Source organism: Streptopelia decaocto, assembly GCF_964273445.1.
Source record: "Streptopelia decaocto genome assembly, chromosome: 18".
NCBI classification, from domain to species: Eukaryota; Metazoa; Chordata; class Aves; order Columbiformes; family Columbidae; genus Streptopelia; species Streptopelia decaocto.
Window position 1 is genome coordinate 7187112 of NC_138673.1, and position 24184 is coordinate 7211295.

The 24184-nt window shown below is 45.0% G+C and overlaps 1 protein-coding gene across 1 annotated transcript in view; it reads left to right on the top strand.

The window, feature by feature from the left end:
- The first annotated feature begins 416 nt into the window (after positions 1 to 416).
- The window catches only part of TAOK1 (TAO kinase 1), a 68083-nt gene continuing 44315 nt past the window's right edge, over positions 417 to 24184 (top strand). The window contains exon 1 of the mRNA XM_082068848.1: positions 417 to 600. The gene's annotated coding sequence lies outside the window, so the exon portion shown is untranslated. The remainder of the gene's footprint in view (positions 601 to 24184) is intronic.

Sequence of the window (24184 nt, forward strand, 5' to 3'; positions counted from 1 at the left end):
CCACACAGCCCCTCACAGTCCAGCCGCCCCACAACTGCCCCCCGGCCGCCCCCTCCCGGCCCCGCCTTCCCCAACCACCGCCCCCCGCCCCTCCCGCCGGCCGCGGTGCTGGGGGGGGGAAGAGGGCGGCGAAGTCTCGCGAGAGGGGCGGGCGGGGGCCGCTGGCTGCGGGCAGCGCGGAGCGGCGGCGACGGAGCGAGCCGGAGCCCGGGCGGCGCTGAGGGGAGGCGGCAGGCAGGCAGGCAGCCATCCCGGCGCGGTGCGGCCCGGCCGAGGGACCCGCTCCGCCGCGGCAGGCACGGCCGGCGCCGCCCGCCCTCCCGCACGCCGTGCCCCCGCGGCGCGGCGCGGCCTGGCCGCGGCTCGGCGAGCGGGGCCCAGGCGGCGGCGGCTGGGCGCTCCGCCGCGCCTGCCCTGCCATCTTAGGTGCCGTGCCCCGCCGCCTTTGTGCCCGCCGCGCCCGGGCACCCGCGGGGGCCGGGCCCGACGCCCCTCCGGGGGCGCCTCCCCCCGCGGGGCCGCCGCCCCTTGCCCCGCTCCTCCTCCTCCTCGTCCTCCGCGGGGGGCCGACCGGCGCTCCCAGCGCGGCTGCGGCGGAGGGTAAGGCGGGCACCGCGGCGGGGGGCTCGGCCGGGGCGGGTCGGCGGCGGGGGCGCCCCCGGGAGGGGTGAGGAGAGGAAGGAGCGGGGAGGGGGGGGAGCGGCCCGGTGGGGCCGGCGCCTCCCCCGCCGCGCTCTGCGGCAGTGCCGCAGGACTCGGGGCTGCCGCCTCCCTCGGCCCCGGCGGCGGGCGCGGAGCACCGGCGGGGAGCGGGAGGCGAAATGGCGCTTCCCCCGGAGGGGCGGCCGCCGCCGGCGGGGTGTTCCCCGCGGCCGGCGCTGTCAGGGGCCGCCAGAGGCCTAGGGCTGGGGCCGGGCTCCGCTCCCCCCGGCCAGGCGTGCCCTGCGCTTCGGGCCCTTTTTGTCTGCGCGGCTCCGGGGGCTTCGGCGGCCGAGCCCGGAGCCCCCAGGGGCTGGGGGTCCCTCCGAGACCGCCGCGGATTCCTGCCCTCTTTTTTCATCTCCCCCCCCCCCCCCTTTTTTTCCCTCCTTCCCCCGAGCTCTCTTCCCTACCTCTCGCTTCTCCCCAAGTGGTGAGTTTTCAGTGTAAATACCATTTTTATGCGGTGCTGGTGTGGGATTTGGATGAAAGTGACCTATTTTAAAGACCTTTTTTTATTGCATCCCCTCAGCAATGCATGTGGCGGCCGATTCCGTTAGCCACATAGCGTTTCCCAACCATTTTAATTTGTCAGATTAAAACATCTCATGGAGGCTAGATCTCTGTAACCCGCGTGTGGGCTTGTCTTTAGAAATATCGTTCAGCCTGCTTTGCTGCAAGCAGCTTTGGAGCATTAGGGTTCACCTTTGTCACTGTGAAAGCAGAAATAAATATAAACGCGATACCTGGGTGCTGTAATGTGCAGTTGTACCATTGTGTTGGGCGCGGTACAAGAAATGAGGGGGGGAACCAAGGATTAAAATGGTTGTTGTCGAATGTAGATCTTTATATGTCTTAGGAAAGATGACAGAATGGTATTAGCCTTGAGGACTTGCATGTATTTTCTTTAGAAAAATGCATCATGTTTATCGTGCTTGTCTCCGCTGCTTATCACGGTATGGAATATTTCATTAGGTGGCATTTTAGTGGCCAAGTTGGTTAAATAGCAGTTGCATTAGCTAGTTGAACAAATTGTGTCCTTCATCTTTGGCTGTTGCATTTTGAGAGCCCTTACAGCAGTGTGTCCATGCATGCCAAAGGTGGATTAATAAGATGTTACCTAAAGGTTTGGATGTTATTGATTCTTTACTATTAATGCTATTTATAGTACATTTGAGATGGCTTTTGTTTTGTGTATTTGGATAAAGGTTATAGCTCGGAATGCTTCAAATGAAATGTTCCCAAAATACCACCCCTAATGCTATGTATGTATATATTGTTGGTTAGTATAGTTCAGATCTTCAGTGTCTGGAAAAAGCTTTAGTAGAGAGCACATCATAATAGTGAAAACATGGTGGAAAGCTGTGATATATTTTGACACCAGTGAAGGTTTGTTTTCATATTTCAGGATTACAGAATAACAACTTCTGTTGCAGTAAACATGATTTTAGATACGTTTTTCTTGCAACTACTTGGAGCCTACATTTTCCTTGCCTTTGTGTCTGTTCATAGTGAGTGTGTCATAGTTTTTGCTACTTATGTCCAAGGGCAAACCTAATCAACGATTGGTTTGAGCCTTCATATTAGATTCTCCACAACATTGGCCTAGTTCTGACTGGTACGTTTGCCATTTTTAGGGCTCCTCTTCCTTTTACCTGTAGACTCAAATACATTGATAAACTTGAACCTTAATTTGTCCTTTGAACTTGGGAGAATGTTTTTCTCCTCTGTTAAGAATGTCTCACTGAAGAGAAAGTAGTTCTGGTAGAACAGCTTAAATTGAATTTAATCCTGTTGAAAAACAACTGCCTGAAGTAAAAACTCCTTGGATAGTTTGATATTTTTTTTCTTTTTAACTAGGCTGAAATTAAGTGCTGCATGTGGAGGACCAGATGTTGGCATTAAAATTATGTACAGATAAGGTGACTTAGGCCTCACGTTAGGCGATGGGAAAAAGTTACTTATCATATGTCCTTCCATTATATTCTGGTGTAAGCTAAGCTGGAGAATTTTAAATGTTTACTTCCATCTAAATACCATTTCCATTTGTGCAGCTTTCATCTTTGCTTATCCATTATAATTCATCAGTTTTTCTCACCAGAATAACATATTTTTAATGAGTTGTAAGACAACCTCAGTTTTTATGCTTGGTGAGATACATTAGAAGAGAAGCGAATATCACACTAATAATTACATCTTCAGATGTATCCTCATAGTGGATTTCCTGCAATGAGGATGTTTTGTAGAGAACAATAGATATGGCAGTGAATTCAGAGATTTGTTTTAAAGATGTTGTAGGTGGCTGACACTGGTAGGGAGTTCCACTTGGACACAACACACACACACTCAACAGGAGCATTAGGTGGTTTCCAGGTACTTTTATTTTCAGGTGCTAATTCTCTTTCTAGCAAAGATAGACTGAATGTGTTGCTGCTGTTGTCTCTCCTCTCTCTCTTCTGCAAGGATATACTCCTGATCCAACGGAGTAGAGACTACAGTCATATGCCTCCAGTGAGTTTGTCAGTATAGATGTTCTGTCAAATAAAATGTTTAGGGTTGGTCTGATGATTTGTGATCCAGAAGTGGTAAGGAAATTATGATAAATATCACTTGTCTTATTCTGATCTCAGTGTATTTTGGGGACACTTGCATAATCATGAAGATCCTATCTTAGAAATGTTTTCTGTTGTGTTCATGTTCATATTAAAATCATGTAAACAATGTAGTGTTATGTTGAAGTGCGCACCAGAAACCATAAAAATCTTTGGTGTTACCAATGGTGACCCAGACTCTTGTCTTTGGAATTACAGAGCTTATGGGTGGCCCTTACATTTTTTCTGTTCAAGTATGCTATAGAACATGAAGATTTTTAGTTTTATTTCCTTTTGTGAACCTGGACAAAGGGAAGAGCTTAACTTCAACTCTGGCCTAGAACCACGTCTGAATTAGAAAGTGACCCTGGGTCCAACAGGATTTGACTAAGGGTGGCACAATGTTCTCCCTCAGTGAACCGTGTTTGGGACAAACTCACCCATAGCAGGACAGAGGCCCAACTTGGTATCTTCTGGGACTGGCAACTGTCCTTTCTTTTATAGCTCCTGAATGTGTCTTACTCATCTCCACAGACTGCTCATTCCTGACCGACATGACGCGGGATGAAACCCTGGGCTGTGTGGTCTGGTGCTCGCTGGCAAGTTCCTCTTGTGTTAGAAGCTGATTTGGGTGCGTGGTCCCATCCTCCACCTGCTTGTCCATCTATGTCATTCCTGCGCTGAGCCACACCAGCAGAAAGCAAAATATAAGGAAAAATGCAGTGTTTTGCCAGGCTGGTGACCTGAAAGGGCTCAGGGACAGCACAAGGGCCTGAGCTGCACTGCGGCAGCCGCCAATTCCATTATTTTGTGCTGCCACGGAACCACAGCTTGTTCAAAGAGAAATGGAGACAGGGGTGGTCGGTGGCACCTTTTACTAAACTTGTAACAGTTGGGTTTCAAGATTCTTTGTTTTCATTGTTCTTTTGACATTCTGAGGGGTTGCTCATCACTCATTGATTCTGTGTGGAGAAGACTCTAGAAGAAATCCAATGGATAAAGGGTCAGAAAACCACTAATCCCCTTGTGTGGAGCTCCAGAGGGAGCTCAGCTGTGCGGAGCTGCGGAGCAGAGTCCTTCCTGGGAAAGCAGAACTTGAAATATGAAAACATGAAATCAGAGGTGAAGTGCAAAGTGTCTGAGGGGAGAAAAGTGTGCACAAAACAAGAGGAAAGGATGGAGGGCTGCTTAAAAGCATAGTTGGCTTTTAGACACTGTATTCCCTCCTCCTTGTCTAAGTGCTCATTTACAGTACAAAACATGGAGGAAGACGAACTCTCCGAAGGTCTTTAGAAACACAATGGACATTAGAGAAGACAATGGGTGCTCCAAAAGTGGTTTTTAAACAAATATTTGGTGATCATTGGAATGACAGTATTTTTTTAATTATCGAAGAGAAGCTCTTGAGAACTTCTAATACTTGGTGAGAAATTAGTGCATTGTACTCTTGACAATTTTTTTTTTTACATCCTGCCAAATCTTGTTTTCTTTGCCAGAAGAAAAGGCAAGGTAGCCACTGTAAACCTAGCATGAAATAGCCAAAGCAGCATTAAGTTCTGTTTAAACAGAAAAGTTTCTCCAGTTTAATCTGAGCTAGCTGAGCCCAGCTCACAGAATTAGTTGCGCACCTATGTTGCAGCCTGGAGATGAGGTTTTCCCTCTCTTAGCGGTCTGGTGAGGACAGCCCAACACCAGTTACAGTGATGATGACTTCTTAATAGGACTGGACAGTAGCTGATAGTTTTTCCTGCTATATTGCTTGGCTAGAGACAGTTTTGATTTTTCTCTAGGGATCAGGATGGGGTGACAGCATGAGATTTACATATTGAATATTGTCCTTAGAATGGAAAAGGCTGCAAATGTTTTGTTTTGGGGCAAACTTAGATCTTGAGGAAAGAAGTAAAAATCACAGAACTCTAAAGCTGGCAGGCTCCGCATTTTTCTGTGCCTGTGATCTTCTGCTGACCCTTATTACAGTCCTGGCTACTGCCATGCCAATGTTTTCTTTAGAGTGAGATGTAGTTTTATAAAAACAGTTTTCACCTACGCTCCTTAAGTGCAGCGTGTTTCCAGGACAGCCTTCCATCCAAATGGGCTGAGTGATGCCTGTGAACTTAGTTTGAAGCTTTCGCTGCATGTCGCTGATGTCAAGCCATGTTGGAAAAGTAAATTTCGGTGTTCTGTGTTAATCTCGGAGATTCTTGCTTATGGCTTTCAGACTGAAAGCCAACATATATTATACCTGAATTCTTAAAATGTGAATGAAGTTGCTTTCAGCCTTTCGCTTAGTTCAGATAAACTTCACACCCCCCTTTTTTTTCCCCGTTCAGTCTGCTGCAATTCACTGAGCATCAGTAGAGTTGGGTTTTGAGGGGTTAGATCCTGTAGTCCTCATTGCATCACTGGTTCAGCTTCAGTTCATTCTGGTCTGGCTGATTCCTAACCTGTGCAAAGCTTTGCGATCCGGGAGCACGGGAAAGTGAAATATGCGAATGCAAGTATGTTGAAAGGGTAGGGAACATTTCTTGTAACAGTTTTTGGCTTGTTCCCCACCCATGTGTTCAGTCTGTTTTCCAAGCATCCAGCAATCCTTCCTCTTCCCTGACAAACCGCTGCTCAAAGGCAATAACAGACCCATGAGCCTGTTCCCAGAGAACTGTTGTATTGGGATTTCTTGGAAAGAATCGCATGCGGTGTTGCACGTGTTTGTTATTTTTGCCTCCCTCCCCCTTCTTAATATGCAATTCTTATTGCCCGCCTCAGTCCCCTTTTAATTGGTGCCTGTCTCTCCCTCCCCCAGCCGAGGAGATGAGAAGAGAGGTTATTTTTGCTAACGCGGTTTCTCAAATAGGCCATGAGTAGACAGTAAGTAGTGCAGTAACTTTCTCCATGGGAAACCATCGGTTATTAGGATTTCTCAAGCTGTGACCCAGTGGTAGTGCAACATGTTTCTTCTTCAGTTCTGGCTTGCAGTTGTCACCAGCACCAGCTCCTCCCAGTTCCCACTTCCTTGTAACCCAACCTGAATAAAGATTGTGGGATTTGGATGTGCTTTGCTGCTGCTGCTCTGGGTGTTTGGGTCGGCTCTGTTCCCCCCAAACCGTACGCCGTGAGCTTTGCTTTTTGGCTTTGCCTGTTCCAAAGAGCAGTTGACAGTTGTTAAAATCAGTTCTGGGCCAGCCATGATTTGATGCAATTAAACTGTGTTAAATATGTTCCAGAACTGTTTCTTGGCCTAGATAGCAAACTAGTTAAACGCTGGGTTTGAAATCTATTTGTGTACGATGTGGCCCTGTGCCCCAGGTGGGCTCTGCAAGGGTCACGCAGAATCTGTGCACAGCACCTGATCATCTGCCTCTAAATCCGCCACCCCACCGTATTTCTGTGGCCTTTTTTATTACTCTTTGCACCTTGGAAGTCTTGTCTTGAGAATTATGGACCAGACTAACTGTAGTAATGTGGTTTCACCACCCATAAAGACTTAACTGTGTTGCAGTGATATGATTTTCCCTGGCATCAACTGAACCGGTACAAACCCCACTTTATACTTGCTCAGTGTATCCTACTATGTCGGCAGGCTCCTAGATTGAGGTTTTCATGAAGGTTTTCAACTTTAATTATAAAAGAGGGTAAACTAGGCCTTCACAAAATTTCGTGTTGGCTTTTAGAAGCGCGTATCAAAGTTGGGAAAGAAATAATGATACGCTTCAGAGGCAGTGCCTTACTAAGAATGCCAAGCTCCATTTTTATTATGGGTTGCTTGCCATATAGGCAAACCCTGAACTCTTACCTGGGTTTTTGGCTTAATTTTTCTTCTTCCCTTTCCACACAAACCCCCCTCTACCCGATGCTTTGAAGTATTTCAAACTAGGTGAGTCGCTGGCTGGAGGTGTGTGGTAGAACCTCCTGTTAATTCTTGCTGGGACCTGCCCGTTCTGCAGCAAGAATGCAGGCGAACCCATCTGAATGCTGATCATCTGTTCTTTGTGGAGGATTATTTTTCCTTCATTTGACACAATACATGGGCAGAAGAATCCCAGGGCATCTCCATTCCAAAAGCCACACCAAGCGCCCAGAGCCCTGGAGGAAAGGGGCTTCCCGAGGATGCTTGGGCTGAGTTTAGCTGATTGCATGACAATCGCTGGAGAGATTTCCCCCTCCCGCTATCAGAAGATGTTGCTGTGGGCCGCTAGCTCAGAACTTGACCACATTCTTACCAGATGAACCTACACAGCAGCCCCAAACTGACCAGAGTCTGCAAAATTTCCCTCTGTTGCTGCCTGAGAAGGCAACGTGCAGGGTCCCAAACATTAAGCTCCCCTTAAGGAGAGGTCTATACTCATGCTTTTAATCCAGAATAAAATGTTATGGAAGAAGCAAGTTCTCATCCTCACCATTACTTTCAATTTCATTGCAAGTCTGACTTTTAAAATCTGTTTGCAAAAACAAGATTGGGCAAAAGATTTGTTCCTGATTTGACCGTAACAAGCAAAGCGCTTTGGATACTAGACTAACATGAAAATAGTTTACTTATAAATAACGTGTTTTGCCCTCACTAGCTCACAAGTAGTCAAAAGAATGTAAAGAACTCATAAATAATAATAATTTGCCAGTTTATTGAAAAGGATTTGTCGTGGAGTTTTTGATGCACACTGTTTTTTTTAAAATATTTGTTAAGAGTCCCTACACTTCCAAAATATTTTAATGGTAGGTGCTTTTTCTTGAATAGTCCCTATCTATTGAAAATATTAATTCACGCAGTATTTTAAGCATCTTGCATTTTCCCGTGTTGCGGGAATTGGTGATTGTGGGTGACTCTGCAGTTTGACCGTCCCTTGGGGCTCCGGACTGTTCCCACAGCGGCTGGTCCAGTACCAGGGGCTGTGATCCTCATTTGAATAGTCTTCCCATCACACTCTCTGGTATTGCAAATTAATTACTGTAGTGACTATAAATCAGTATAATCACTACGCTTTTGTAGGTATTACAAATATTTTTATGTTTAAATAGCAATAGCTGTCATTAATATTAATATGATGAGAAATAAAATATTAATACACAAATAGAAATTTCAGTAAGCTGTAACACAGAAATATTATCTTACATATGTGATGTTTTTATATTTTTCTCTGAGTTGGCAGCATAATAATAGTAATTCCCAGTTCTTAATTTCATCCGTAAAGCTCAAGGTATTTTAAACGAGTGATGAATGTGTATTTATTTTTCACATTTACAAGGTGGAGATGCTGAAGTGCAGGTGGAGCGAGTGATTTGCCGAGTGTAGCTGGTGACAGAGGTAGAAGACTTTGTCCCCCTGGTCCCCAATTAGTGTCTGACCGCAGGACCACGGTCCCTCCCAGGCTGGGAAGTGGAGGAGATGCTGCATTTTCCATGTGCAGGTGGAACAGCTCAGGGCTCCGCGGTCGCCAGCACCACCGTCCCAGATCTGGCTGCCCTACTAATAATGCAGGGGATTTTTTTGGTCATTGTTTCATCATATGAGCACTATGTAGATTTTTCTTATCATAATGGCAGTTTAGTGCTGTTCATGCATGAGCTGGCTAAATCTTGAAATCCGTAATATATGTGACTTGTTGCCTGACTTTTTTTGGTTTTTATTTTTCAAAATAAATCTGAAAGGGACCTTTAATCCATTGTAGGCCAATCCTTGAACCTGATGAACAATAAACTTAAGTATTTTCATTTGGGAATCAGTCATGTGCAAGGATAACTCGGGACTGCTCTCCTAAGTAAAAATAATGGCAAGACTTGGGGATTGTCTGGACATCCTTGTGGAGATCCGTGGATGCAGAGTGTATCGTTTTCTCCTGTTTGTGCAGCCCCTTCTGCAGCTGCATCTCGCATCTTCTTGGGGTCCGGTCACTGTGTAATGCAAACACATGCGGCTGTTTGCTGTGAAAAGCTGAACGTGTTCTCACGGGCGCACGGGGAGGGAAGAGCTTCGGTCCCATGTCCACGTCAGGGATCTGTGAGCGTTGCCGAGCGAGCTGTTGCTCAGCTCCTCACCAGTCAATTCCATCTAGATTCTACCTTCACAGTCCCTGCAGAGAGGTTTGCAGTGTCAATATTCATTTAAAGCACATCTATGCAGTAAAATTGCTAGGGCTCATTTGGAAATAATAAGGCTAAGGTTTTTGTTGAATCAATCATGTTATTTTTAAACTAGAATAACCCCAAAAGCATAAAAGCCTTGAGTACCTGTGTGGAAGTGCCCTATATTTTGGAACCTTGGTTTTCTGAGGGGTCTTTATTCAGTGTTGGCACAGCCATGGAGTATGAAATTTAGCAAGTTTTCTCCAAGATCTGCTTTCGGCTTCGGAACTTATGTTACCTGTGCCAGTTTGAAATAGTTCGTACCTGTTTATCATGCGCATTGCAAAATCTACCTACCTGTTTACATAGGTGTTGGGGAAACAAGGATGATAGGAACTAGGATGAGTGGTACGAGCAGCATGAGTGGAAGGAGAGCATGGTGTGAGTTGTGATTCTACTTGTCTGCTTATTTTCTGGTTTGGAGGCATCGAGCACCTGCTGATTTAGGGGTTTTCTGTATGTGATTTCGTGCCCGTGATTAGCATTTCTAAGGACGTGACACATACGGTCTCACCACTAAAATACCTTCCGTACATACATAAACAGAAAATTAGAGAGATGGTCACTGTCCGTCTGTCCTGACTGGTCTCCAGGGCGATCCCAGCAGGACTCTGCACGCTGCGCTGGGCCCGTGTGATACCACAGATCTCGGACTTCAAACTGAAGAGCAAAATTCCTTCTCCGAGTGGAGTCACCACCTCCTTTTGATGCTTCCTTAATTGCAGTTGCATGTCTCATTTTCTTTCTTGTTAGTCACCGGGGCAGGAGATTGAGATATTTAGATAGCATGTTCTAGTGTCTTACTGTTCAAAGTCTTAAAGTCAAACTCTAGAGAGAACTTCAGCTGCTTCACCGAAATCTGTAATTGCATTTTATCTGAAATCAACTATTTGTTACGCCAGAATTTCTCAAGGTAGATGATGAATAGTAATAACAAGACTTGGGAGGTAGGCGAGATCCTGGACAATGGCATCTTTTAAAAATCTCTTTCTGGACAAGATCTGAGAACGATACCTGGTGAGTTGATGTCATTGTTGGTACATTGTCCCTAAGTCAATAGCGAGGCTGTGTTTGTTTGCTGCTTTGAGAAGTTATTAGTATTCTGTCTGAATGGAGCAGGCTGCTAATACTGATTAGCTTGTGCATAAGGTAGAGATGGCAATCTCCTTAATTTTGTATTTAATTCCTAAAAAATGGCAGCAAAGAGCTATCAAATTGTCACCATTGTGCTGTTCAGTAGCTATCAGTGGAACCATGTGACACTGGGTATTTAATATCTTCCCCTTCTATAATTCTCCTTTTTTCTTATTTTTTAAATTTCTTTGCTGGTTTTTGTCATTGCCGTTTAAAATTAAGTCATAAATTGTTAGGAGCAAGCAAAACGGTCTGGTACCATCTAGCTTGGTGTCTTGAATCTCCAAGAAGCATCCTGGAGATTTGCTTCCAAGCTTTTGCCCCTATTTCTCACTCACAACCTATGATTTCCGAGCTTGCCGGTCACGTCAACCTGTCGAGTTCAGGTATTGCATGAAGGGTGAATCTTGTGACGTGGAGCAGTCAGTTCACATGCTCTGACATGGGCCTCGCCTGAGTTTTAATGAACACAGACAAGGTACGAATGGCTCTTTGCCGCAAAAGGCGTGTTTTTATCCCTCTGCAGGTGCTGCCGTCTCCGTGCACACACACCTCCCGCTCCTCTGGCTCTGCTGGAGCGCATGCATTTGCTCTGCAAGAAAGATGCTGCTTAGAATGCTTCCCTCATATAGAAGAAATAACTTTATAAAGAGTATTTTCCAATTTACAGTGATTTAAACATGCTATGCTCCACTTTGTTTCATCATGGGAAAAGCCACTTGCTTGTATAACTCAAAAACAACAATAAAACAGGCGCAAACAAGCACAAAGCGTAGCATTCAAGTTACCTTTATAGGCAGACAGTAAGTACACACCTTTTATCTCGATTCTGCCTGGCCTGGAATGCGTCAGGACTGTCGCTGTCCCCATCTGGATGTGCTGCTCTCTGGGCTGGGGATATGACTTGAGTATTCGTTTAGCCCTGGTCAAGTTGAGTTTTGAGTTGTGCAGGATCGGAGCTGCTGTTCTGGTGGAGGGAAAGCCGCTTCTCTCCCGTGTGGGGTTTTTTTGGGAGGTGTGATATCATCATTCTGCAAGGTCTGCGCCGCCGCGTCCTCCAGGAAAACAAAACGGGGGGACGAGACCTGAATGTCAAGTGCAAAAATCCAAGCAGATCTGATTCTTCTTCTCCCCCCTCCCACTTTTTCTTTGAAAGGGGCATTCAAGCTGACTTTATACAACAGGAATTAGCTTAATAGAAAAAAAGAGAGCGAGAAAAGCACAGATATTCTTGTCAGTTCTTACTATCCAGTTCTCAAAAATAACTTCCTCTTGCCTTGCTGGATTTGATGCATATTATGTGCCAGATGCAAATATATGGACATTTAGTATATACCAAAGTCCTCCTTGCTTCAGGTATGTCTTTTAATGTCACCTTTCTCTGTTTTTTACTATTTTGGAGATATTTGAATAATCACTGCACGGTGACTTCTTGTCACACCTGTGTTAGTTTCTACCAGAGAACTGTCCCATCCACTTCAGATGGGAGCAGCCAAAACCAGTTGCAGGACTGATAGAACCAGGCTGATTATTTTTGTTCAAGCCTGTGAAATTTAATATAAATGAGCATCCGAGTTCTTCCTTCTCTCCAGGAGCCCTTCTGTGGCCCAGCAGCTTTTGTGCAGGTTATTTGCTGTACCGAGTAACACCGTTCGTATAAACACGGACAGGTTTATTAGTTTTCAGGCTGGAGCTTTAGATGTTCCCTCACTCAAAATAACTTTGCAAAATACTCTGCAGAGAGGTGTTTTTAGGTATTTGGAGACTATAAACTGAGAATTGGTTGTGAGAGGAGAGGTTGGTGGTCCAGATGTAGTAAGAACTTCAGCGCAGCGAGCAGCACTGGAGCTGATATTCCTTGCCCCGTTGTGTTCGGGAACACTAATGTTCCTACTGACAAACAAAAGGTGTAATCCATTATTCCAGACTGCTGAAAAAGAGGCTTCCAATTGCCAGGTACGAAATGATGCTGCCTGTTCAGTTACCGGTAGGAAACGGCGTGTGAGATGTTTCAGAACCTACAAAGGAGAACGTTCTTTGTACGGGTGAATTTAGTATTCACAAAAGGTGTCAGATTGCCAGCCTTGGGAGATTGTGGAGATTGGAATTTTGTTTATCCCTGGAGTAGGTGCAGTGCAGACTGCAATAGTGTAAAAATTTCCTGTATTCTTCTGCTGTTCCACCCTCCCAGTGCCCTTCCCAGCAGCTTCTAGGGGTGTCTCCTCCTTTCTCTGGGCCCCTTCAAATAGTTGGCTACCAAAAGGCTGCGAGGGTGGGTATTTTTGTGAGTGGTGTGGGCACTTGTGTCCTGAAATCCGAACAGATGTGAAAGGAATTTGGTAACATCTGCCTGTAGCAGAGGCAGCCTTCAGCCCCCGCGTGTGTGCGGACTGGGACCAGTGGTCATAACTCTGTTATTCACTGACTTATCCGTTCTTCTGCAAAGGTTTAACACTCTGTCTAGGGATAATTGTAATTCTGTTGAGGTAGAAGATAATAAAATAGGTAAATAATACTGCTCCTTATTTTTATAGGCTAGGCACTGGGTGAAACTTGAAAAGGAAACGCAGACCCTGTGTATTTAGTGGTTGGCATAAGAACTGTGCCATCAGACCTTTCCGACCTTTCTGTGAACGTGTGTGGTCTTGGACAGGTCACCTCTTAGACACATAGTTTGTGTGTTTGTAAGGTAAGAGTGTTTACTGCAGCTCTGCTAAGGGCTCAACAAATGCCAGTGCTTTCTAAGCCTTGGTAATGAATGTGTAGGTCAGATGTGACATTGTGAGTTTTGGCAGTTGAATAACATCCTCTTAGGAGAGAGTAGTAACTTGTAGTGACCAGGCCTCTGGTCTTTCCACGCTTTTCCAGAGCCAGCATAAGACCTCAGGAATAGCAAAGAACCTGTGAACGGAGCCTTGCAGGTGTGGTTTCCATCCCGGGGAGTGACAGCTTGGTCACGCAGAGCCGTCCTCGCTCCGCAGGCTGCGAAACCAGCGGCCGGAGCCGTGAGCCGCTTCGTTCATCTCTGTGGACACTACGTTTGAATACCACAGACTGATAATATTTCAACTTCAGGATGAATGGTCTTCACTGCAGAGAGATGATTTTATTTTACTTTTTGCCAACAATTAAATGCCATCATCCCCAGTGTAAACCATCGCTTCTGTCCCAAAAGGAAAAGCTCTTTGGAAAAGCTTCTGCTTTTCACCAGGACAAGTTTTCTAATACAATTTCTCAGTATAAAATATCTATGGTGTGATAAAATCTAAACACGCATAGCTGTCATTAATTAAGCTGGGTTTTAGGTAATGACCGATTGTCCTCTCATGTGCTCTTTTAAAATTCTGTACGTTTTCTTAAAATTTAAGTGAAAAACGCTGCATATTCTTCTGCCTCAGAATGAGGACTAGTTCACTGCAGGTGTAGCTGTGTATAAGGCAGATTCTTAAGTATTACACTGCAAGGGAGAGGAGCATTTTAAAGGAACCTGAAGAGACATGGTGACAGTGTTGAAACTCTGATGCAGCCAACTTCTCTTGTTTTTTCTAAAAATGTTTGCTAAACTCTCCAGGGAAATGGGAGGATCTCTGGGAGGTGTCATGTAAGAGGAGTGTAGCGGTTTGTGTGTTGTCGAGAGAGAATCCCAAACCCTGTTTCTGGAAAACAAAACCAAAACAAACAAATAAAACCACCACCAAAAAAAATAAAACCACCACCAAAACAAACCAGCAGGTGATTTATTTTTTATAATTTCCAATGTCCCCTTGGCAAGGTCTGTTCCCTGCTCTCTGGGGATGATTCTCATGGCTTTCCTTGTCCCCTACTGCTTCACTTCCATACCCCAACGTAGCCAGACCACTGTGTCACATCCTCATAGGCAATCCTAAGGAAGCCCTTCAGACCATACAGCTTAATCCTGTTGCAGCTGTGCTGTGTGGTTGTGGCTCTGGGTGGTGGTTTTTATCACGGGCAGTTCCCATCCCTGGTTAGGTGGTGTGGTTGTGTGCCCGAGGAGCGCGCTTTGGCTTTGACCCAAGCCCTGCTTTCTGCAGGCCAGAGGCTCCTCACGACGGCCGCCGCTGCCGCCCAGCACGGCCCAGGCTGATCCCTGCCAGGGCTGAATGCTAAGGAGAAGTATAAGGTTATTTAAACTGGCTTTTTCTTTGCAACACCATTCCTTTGCTGTGTCTCTCAAAGATCGGGTCCGTCCCGGAAAAGTCACCCATTGGCACCTCCCCGCCACATTCACCTCATGCAAAAGCTGAGGCCGGAGTCCTTGGGACAGGCAGGACAACCTTGTTTTCAGAAAGTGTGAGAGCTAGTTCTACCATATCTCCATTAACCTTTTATTTAAAGGCACAGAAAATAGTTTTGTCCATTGACGGAAGCAATCAAATTATTCACCTCAACTGAAGGGTAGGAGTGCAAATGGTTGCTGATTATTTCTTTTTCATTCATTTGCTTTTGTGAATGATTGCTGAGAACAGCTGGATTAAGCGGCTTTGTGCGTGAGCACACAAAGAACCCATGAAATGTAAAGGTGTTTGGATCTGTGCTGTTGGAATAGACCAATTTCTGATTACAGTTTTCCGTCAAATTTAGGATGGATGTGTTCCTACTTGAGCTGAAATTGCCTTTTCAGTCTTAAAATACTTTAACGCTTTCTAGGTACATTCAAGTGACTTAAGTGCTTTCCTCCTCGCTTCAGGCCAGCAGAAGTGCTGTATTTCTTGCTTGGGAGCTGAAGTTGGTGTACAGGAGAAATTTATTTTAAATACTCCAGTAAGAGTCAGCCGGGTAGGATGGACCTAGGGCATTAAAACCTGCTTTGTGGGCCTAGTTTCAGAATGGCTGTTCCAAGTATTTGCTTCAGGTGCAGATGCTGACCTACCTCTTTCATCCCTTGTATTTGGGACAATTAGTAATACTGCTGAAACCAGAAAAGAGACAGATAATGGTTTTGAAGCAGGTTTTTGGAGGAAATACGTAGTCATTTACCTTCTGTGTGTGCACAGCAATATATTGACTTAACCTGTCTTTCTGGTGGAGAGGCAGACAAGCAACAGGATGTCTAAGTCCATGATTTGATGGACTTCTTAGTAAACCTGTAAAGAGAGATCTGCTGAATTCATTGGGTATATTCCACTGCAGTGGATTCCACTCTTCATTTCTATAGTGTCTGCAGATGCTGGTGTTAAGAGAAAACAGCACTTGAGCATTCCATGCATGCATCTTCCCCCTAGTGATGTATGTATAGAATAGCGATACAGGCAGGTAAAGCACAAAGGTTAATCTGTTTTATACGAGTTCTATCAAGATGCAGATTCTCTTTGTATTTGCAAAACACCTCCTGGAACAGGGGCTTATCCTTTAGTGGGACCCTTGGGGTGCTCTTACAGTGCGATGTGCAGTGGTAATATTAATAAGAGAGTAAACCAGCGCTACGTGTTGCTCAAGTATTTTGCAGCTCCTGGTGCTGAGCAGGCAGTTATCCTCCGAGAGCAGCTGAAGATGCTCCAGCCCTGGGCTACAGGAGATCAGAAGGACTTTTCCTTGCGAGAGAGGCTCCTCTTGTTCCCAGTTCCTAGACCGTCGGGAATCTCTGTCCTGCGTTCAGTGAATCATTCCTGGAGAGCACCCAGGCAGTGTGGAGGAGGAAAACGCCTGGTGTGAATGCAGGAGGGATGAAAGTCAGATGAGAGAGGAGCGATGAGAATATGTCAGGACAGGAGTAAAGTGCAAACTGTGGCTGCAGAGAGGAAGGAGCTGCAGCTGGTGGAGAAATGGAGCCTGGGGTTAGCAGGAGTGGAGATGGGAAGGGAGGCAGCAAGTGAAGACGGGTTGGCAAGGGAGATGGCAGTCTGAATTCTGACACTGTCTAATTTTGGAGTGCTTGCCTTTGTAACCTTAATAATTTTGTTCTAATACACTAGATACAAAAATTACATTTGATGTTCTGAGGAATTTGGTTACCATGGTAATGGGTATATAAGTACATAGGAGATAAGATGTCAGCAAACGGAACCGCTGTGGTGTAGCACACAGACCGGTGACTGCCTGAATCTGGGAAGCAGGAGAGGAAACTTCTCCTGCTTCAGTCTTGTCCCTCGCTGCGGGGATGTCTGTTGCTGGGCGAAAGGGATCCCAGAGCTTCTACAATAAATCTTCCAGGTTTATGGAATTTCAGCAGACTTGCCCAGAATTCCTGGGTAAACAGACCACGTGCCGGGACAGGGAGGTCTCTGTGCTCCCACCTGGAAGTGCAGGACCACGAGCACATGGGATGCGCTCGGCCCCGCATCTGCCATCCCCTGGGATCCAGGACAGATTTTGGGCACTGCAGCTGATACTTAGATTTAAGTCCTGGCCAGAAGCTGTTGCGTTCCTTACAGCAGCATCATTTTGCTCAGCAATGGCAGTTGGGGAAGGTGATGGGGAGCAAGAGCATCCTAGGCACTGTCGGGAAGAAAAGTGGACCAGCTGCTGGCAGCGTAATGGAGAGGACAGTGGTTCTCATATGCTTCTTGTCTCATCCCTTTTTTCAGGTAAAAAGACGTATCTTGTATCTCTTTACTTGTGCTTATCCCTTAATGTTGAAAAGGGAAGAAAACCGTTTAAACTTTTAAGGACAGTGTGGGCAAAAGAGTAGATCAGTGCGAACCGACAAGTGAATACAAACTGTAAATCAGTCTTAATCAGTTCTTAAATTGGTTCCTAATTGTAATAGGAGTGGGTTTCTGGAGCAGCCTTGTAATCAGGGTAGTGGCTTTGAGAAGTTCTTGGGAGTTGGTTATTATTTGATGATTGAATTCTATTATATAGTTGCTTAAAATAGCAGGAACAGGACTTAAGAGGACCCTCAGTCCTATGATGGTAACTGTCCAATTGAGACACATTCTCTGTCTGAACCACTGCTACCTAAGCTGTTTTGTATATTAGTTGAAATGAGTGTTTTCCCCATAAAAGCAGATAAAAATCATCAAATTAAAAGGTGTGCTCGTTATCTTAATACACACTGAAAACTGAAGTGGAAGGCATAAAGAGAAGTAATCTAGACCTCGCAGAACCCACTGGAGAAGCATTTCTTCAAGTAGGTAACAGAGTGAAAAAGGTGGTTTTCGGTTTGTTGTTGTTTGCTTTTGGTTATTTGACTCACCCCATTGCTGCGTGCTGTGTAAAAAGTTGTTCTGCTCAGTCATGTGGAGACAGGAAAAATAAATACTCAACCCGAGCTTCAGTAAAACTGGATAAATTGACCTTTTTCATGACAAAGTATTTTTTGATGATGCTTGTTTGACTCTAGAAGAATAGCAATACAACAGTTGTCACCCAGAATCTAAGGCATCGCCTGCCTGGTCCTGCCTTCTGTTCCTGGCAGCAGCGGGATGTTTCAGCAGAAGCGCCAGGAGCGCTCCGGATACCTTACCTGACCTGTCTGGGGATGTTCTGACTCCTGCACATGTTTAATTTAAACCCCAATGTTTGTGTCACTCCGGCTCAGTACCTTGCAGTAATTTCTGCAGGTTAATTTTGCTCTTTATAGCTCGTTTGGTTGAATTCCTTCACTCTGTTACATAGATGCTTCTCTTACGTCTTATGGACTCTCCTTGTGGTCTTGGAGTCCAAGTACCTGACATGGCCTTCTTAGGTAGGATTTGGAACTCTGACACCTTTTCAAGCTTAGCTTGTCTTCTCGGGCATTGATGACTTCTTATGTCTGAGGCCTTTTTGTACTGTACTTTCATTTTATTGCTAGATACGAGTGAAGAATAATAGCCAGGAGCAGACCATGGCAGAGATTTCGTTGATGTATTGTCAGAAATTCTATATTTTCCTAATTGATTCATGTCATTTGTTTTGTTTTGTTTTACAAGTCTGTCATTGTATAACTATGCAATTATTTTCGTTGAGCTGTCTGCACAAGACTCAGCTCCGAGTTCTGTTTAGTTTACGAGTAGGTATGTGCTTGATCATTCTTTACTTTTTTGAGCTTTCGTCTCCTGCCTTCTCGTTTGCTCACGTTAGTTTTTAAGGTTCTGTGTACTTTCTGATACTGTCAGCTGCCCTCACTAAAACTTGTCGTGTTCCTCTCCCTCCTGTTCCAGATCTTAAATGCAAATATTATGCAGGTTCTGCACAGTACCCGTGGTCGCTCTGGTTGCAGAGGCCTTTTCCCTTGTTGAAAACATGTAATTATGTATCTGACCGCTTGCTTTTTTTCAGTGTTGTATCAGTATTTCAGCTCAGGGTTCAGAGGTGATGTTTCTGTTCTCCATCTATGACTAATTAATACTCATACTAATTTTGTATACAAGACTGCCCACTTCTTTTTTAATATCTTTTTGAGTCGTTCTGTTATTTTAATGACACATAGTCTAGTGCATAAATGTTTGGCTTGTTAGTTCTTGGTGTATCGCAGTCACCGAGTGATTAGCATGTTACTTCCACTAATTATTCGTTCAATTAATTCTCCAGTTTGGCTGCAGCCCTTGTGAGGAGCTTCTGTGGAGCAGCAGCTGTTGGAAGGAGACAGTTGTGACAAAAGCAAATGTCACTGGAGCTACGTCAGACTCAGGGCAGCTACTTACTCATCTCCATAGGTCAGCGGTGTTTAATGTATGAGTTTATTGAAGGACCAGCTTTCTTGATGTACGGTCTGTGACAGCACCATACGTTACACCTGCTCGTTGGCTTTGTGCTGTTCCCCGTGGCTTTTTCCAGCGCAGCAGTGGAGCAGGCTGGGTGACCGCCCGGGGCTTCCCGCTGTCACACCTTGGCTTCTAACATTATTCCCACACTGGCTTTCACTTGGATTTTTCCATTTGTATTTGACTTTATTTTCTACCTTAGGTTCTTCCTACCAGCTTCAGTTTCACCAGGTTCACTTGCTCAAATAAGAGTCTGAGCTGTGGCCTGGGGAGGGTGGGACATGTCGGGCTGGATGTGCATCCTTGTGTTCTCCTGCACCCCAGTGAATTCAGTTCCAAGCTCAATTTAAACATATTTATTTTCCAACTTATCAGACATAAAGGCTTTCAATATTTCCTTTCAGACCACCTTTCTAAAATGGTGTGTGATACCACTACTTTTTAATTACTTTTTTTCTCAAGAATGATTGTCTATATTGTGAGTTTAGTAGCTTATTTCTTAGTTATTTATGCTTAATCTAAAATAGCTAATGTGCTTATGCCTACTATATTTATTATTCTGGGCCAAAATTGCTTAGGGGTCAAGAAAAGGGTTTTTTAGACTCAAGTCCCATTAGGGTATCTGACCAATATTTTTAGGTTTTTTTGATGGGCAGCAGGAGTTTCCCAGTATTTTGGCCTCTAGACTTAATTGACTCATCAGCTGGCTGCTCATTAACCTCTTCCTGGCCTGTGTGCTGCCAGCACAGCGTGTCCTGCACTGGAATCATCACAGCGTACGCTCTATAGTCCCAAAGTTGAAGGTGATTTAGTCGCAGAATGTGCATTAATGCCGTGCTTCACATAGTAAAGGAAAAGACTTGGCAACAACTATGAACTTAATTAATTGCAAAAGAAGGGGGACAGAAGATTTCATTTTTTCCAGTTGCCTTCCTCATAGCTTTGCTAGCCTAAGGAATTACTAAATTTAGAGCTGACCTTCTTAATAAATGTACCAGAACTATCACAAGCGAAGACATTCGGGAGATGTTAGTGTTGAATATGGCAGGGAATGGTTCACGCTTCTTGAATGTTCATGACATTGGTCTTTGAGAAGTGAATGCTGGCTGTTCTTCAGCTGGTCTGTAGGTCTAACTGTTGATCCCGTGGGATGTTTTGTTTCAAGTAGGAGAAAAAAATACAGGATGCATCTTGGCATTAATATTTCTTTCAGGTGCATCAGTAATGTCTTTTATTTGTGTGATGTGGTAGACTCAGTGGTAAATTTGGTGTTTCTCAAGTGACATTGCAAAACTTGCTGGTTAACAAAACTAGTATTTTCAGGAGTACTGTTAGCGTTGGGTATATTCATGTTTGTTTATAACTGGCATATGTAACTTGTCAAAATATATTTAGTTTGCTCAGAATATCTGTCTTTTTCACAGAATTTATCTTTTCCACTACTTGGAAAACTGGGAAGATGGGAGAAATAATCAGAAATACAGAAAACTGTTTCCTTTAAGTGGCAAGCACAGGATTATTATTGCACTGTTGGCTTTACTGCTGATGTGGATCAGCCTAACAAACATTTACACCCAGCCCAGCCCAGAAACACAGATCCTGGGCTTGTCAACGGGGGTTTGGGAAACGTTGCTTTCCGACCCTTTTGCTGGTGGCGTTCCTGGAAAGCAAAGAGCCAGCAGAGCGGCTCGGGGGGGTCGGAAGGTGCGCTGGGGTGAGTAATTCCGAGAGCTGATGATGGACATTTTAGTGTCAGAATCTTGAGAGGAAATCAAAGTAAGCCACACAGTCTGCAAGTGCATGTATAGGAAATGTGAGCAGTACTCTCACATAAAAGTGTCTTCCTAAGGCTATTCTGTGAAGAAGTAGAATACAAGAGAAAATACAGGTGGAGAAGCAGAGAAAGAAAGAAAAAATATCTGCAAAGAGATTTTTCCAGGGTAGAACCATTCCTCAAAGATCGTTTTAAAAGACATTGAAAAAGGAATCTTACTGGAGTGGTAGCGTTGCGCTTTGTCAGGCGAAGAAGAATTTACCAGCTTGGGGAAGAAAAGCCTGTTTGAACAGAGGTTCTACCACAATTCACCACAATATGCAGGTGCAGATTTATCTTATACTTCTAGTCTGTTCCTTCTAGAAACACACAGAGGAGGGAATGTGAAAGATACAAAGGGGGACAGCATTTGATGACCATTCTCTCGTGAACTGCTGCGGGGGGATCTCTATTGTCACACAGCTCTACGCGGGGCTGGGGACCACACAAAGTGCTCCCTGCTGGCACAGCACAAGGTATGGAGGGTCCAGCGTGTCTTTGAGATCTCCCCCGCTTCAGGCTGTGGCAGCAGAAGGGGCTCCTGCCTCAGGGACCGGCCACTCTTGGTTTTCCCTTCCCCTGGGGATGGCAGAAAGCAGAGGAGCATCTCGCGGACAGAAGCTCGAGACTGAAAAGCAACATAGAAAAGAGCAACACCTCCATGGGGCTTTCCACGTCTGCAGTTACCTTCCACATTCCACTCAGCCCATTCCAGGTGTCTTTGTTCTTGTGGCTGCCATTGTTTCAGGATGGTTTCCTTTTTTAATCACTTTTGTGACAGCGCTTTGGGGTTTTTTTTTTTCTGAATATTAAGTGTGTTTTAACAGTGTCTTGTAGAACGCAATTCATCCACACCTCCCTTTTCCTTCATGACAGTTTCTCCTAGTGGATCCAGTGGGGAGAACAAGTGTACAAAAAAGAGTCATTTTAAGATAATTAAGGCAAGTTTGTTACTTTGTCAGCGTTTTTTTAATCGCAGTTGTAGCTCACTAGTAAGTGGTAAAACTAAGTTAGCAGGATCCCATGGGAGATGGTCCCCAAGTGCCTTTTTGCCCCTTTTTCAGGGCACAGAAGCAGCTAAATGCCACTTGCTGAATCTCCAGGTTTTTCTTATTTCATTCCTGGAATATTTTTTCCCCCCTTAATTACCACTCTAGGAAGATTTCCAAACTGCAGAAGTAGGAGGAGAAAGAGTAACGTGCTGTTAGCTTGGTGGGAGAAGCTTACCCAAGTACGCGAGTGGTCTGTGGTATGTGGTTTTGTATGAATCGAGTGACTAAAATTGCCGTTCGTTCCGAGAGGCTTGGAGATGCCAGTCGACTTTCCATTGTGATAGTCACCTAGAATACAACTGTCTCGGTACCATCTGCCGCGGTGTAATTGAGCACGGATGGGAAGCGGATTTTTAGCTGTCGGAGGAAACTGTCGCCTTCTGCTGTGAGCGGAGTCACTCGTGTTCCCGTGTGCGATGCGAGACTTGCTCGGCTACTGTCAGAAGAGGGAAAAAGAGTCAACTAGGTGGACCAGAGCCTGGGTTAAGAGAGGTTTTAAGAAACGTCCGCAACACTTGGTGGGTTACCAGGGCATTTTTTTGAAGTTGAATATGTTGATTCCTCAAAACTTCATTTGTACAGATGAAGTGCTCTGCTTTTTAATGCTGGTAATCTACAAGCAAGCCTATACGGTGATTGTCACATTTTGGTTTCTACAAACTTTTAAACCGTCTTGAGGAACTACAGATGCTTTGATGCGCTTATGTTTAGTGTAACCTAATACCTTCTGGTCATCGTCACAGTCAGTGGGTTCCTCTGGATGTGAACTTGAGAAATAACACAATGGATAGGTGGAAATCTCAGCTTTGCAGGGAAGGTTAAGTACACTACTACATGAAAACAGTTGTCGATGACACTTGACAACCATCAGGTATTTTACTGTGGACAGATTTTAATTTCTCTGAGGTCTCTGGAGGATAAGGCTTAAATATACACTTTAAATATGGCAGCTGAGCATTAGGAGCTTTGCTCGCTGTGCTCTGCAGGATCCCGGGGTTGTTAGTCACAGGGCTGGGTCCTCCTGGAGCCGCAGGTGACAGGGCAGGGAGGCACAAAGCTGCGGAGAATCAGGTCCTGCCCCGTCCTCATCCTCAGCTTCCTCCTGTCAGTGGTTTGGGGTGTGTTCGCTGAATACAGCCAGCATTACAGGGACTGAGTCTGATTGACTCACAGACTTTTGTGGATGAGGTTTCTACTAACTGGTAGTTGTTCAGATGAAAGTAATTTGATAAAACGTTTTGGCCTGGAATCGGTGTAATTTACGCTATTAAATCGTAGCCACTAACTAAAAGTAGTTAGTTAGCCTACTACATGGAAATGGTTGGTGCAGTCTTGTGCTTTGGTCATTCCCTGGCTTATTTTGAATCTTTTTCATATTCCTACATCACCTCGCGGGTCTAAGTACCAGTAGTTGTATTTATGCAATTGATCTAGTTACCGGTAGTTCTCTTTATGCAATGCAATATTCTCGTTCTGTATGAGTGACAGCTCGGAAAAACGGTGGCATTTATTTTCTCTAATTTTAGCAGCCTGCAGGGTGGTTTGTAGGTAGGCTGCGTGTTCACCCAGCGGATACGGGCACAGCAGGGGGTGACGTGTCCCCTTCGCAGGGTCTGTCCCTTGGCCGCAACCAGGATCCGGCCACCTGATGGAGCTGAGGTGAGGTGACCAGTCCCATCCTCTGGGAACGATGGTGTTTAACAGTATAGCCGCACCGGGCCAAAAACACCTGTAGCAACTCTATTGGCAAAAGAATGTAAGATACCAAGTGCAACTTGACCCTAATTTAGAAAACCAGCTGCCTGCTGGTATATGATTTAATTTTCCATGGAGTTCAATTGCAGGCATTTTTTTATAATCTTAACTCGTCTGCATTTTTAATACATTTAAAATAATGCAATAACGACATTGAACGCCACTTTTCCTGACTTCACTTCCATTTCCCCAAAGCGTTGAGGTGTCGTTATTGGGAGGCAGGAGGCAGAACATCTTGGCCACGCATGTTGTCTGGGTGAAAAGACAACTGAAGGAATGGAATATTGTAGCATCCGTCAAAAATGGGAGCACTTTTTAAAGTGAGACTGTGTATAGCTTTCTTATGGATGGAATTTACATTAATGCCTTTTATTGTTC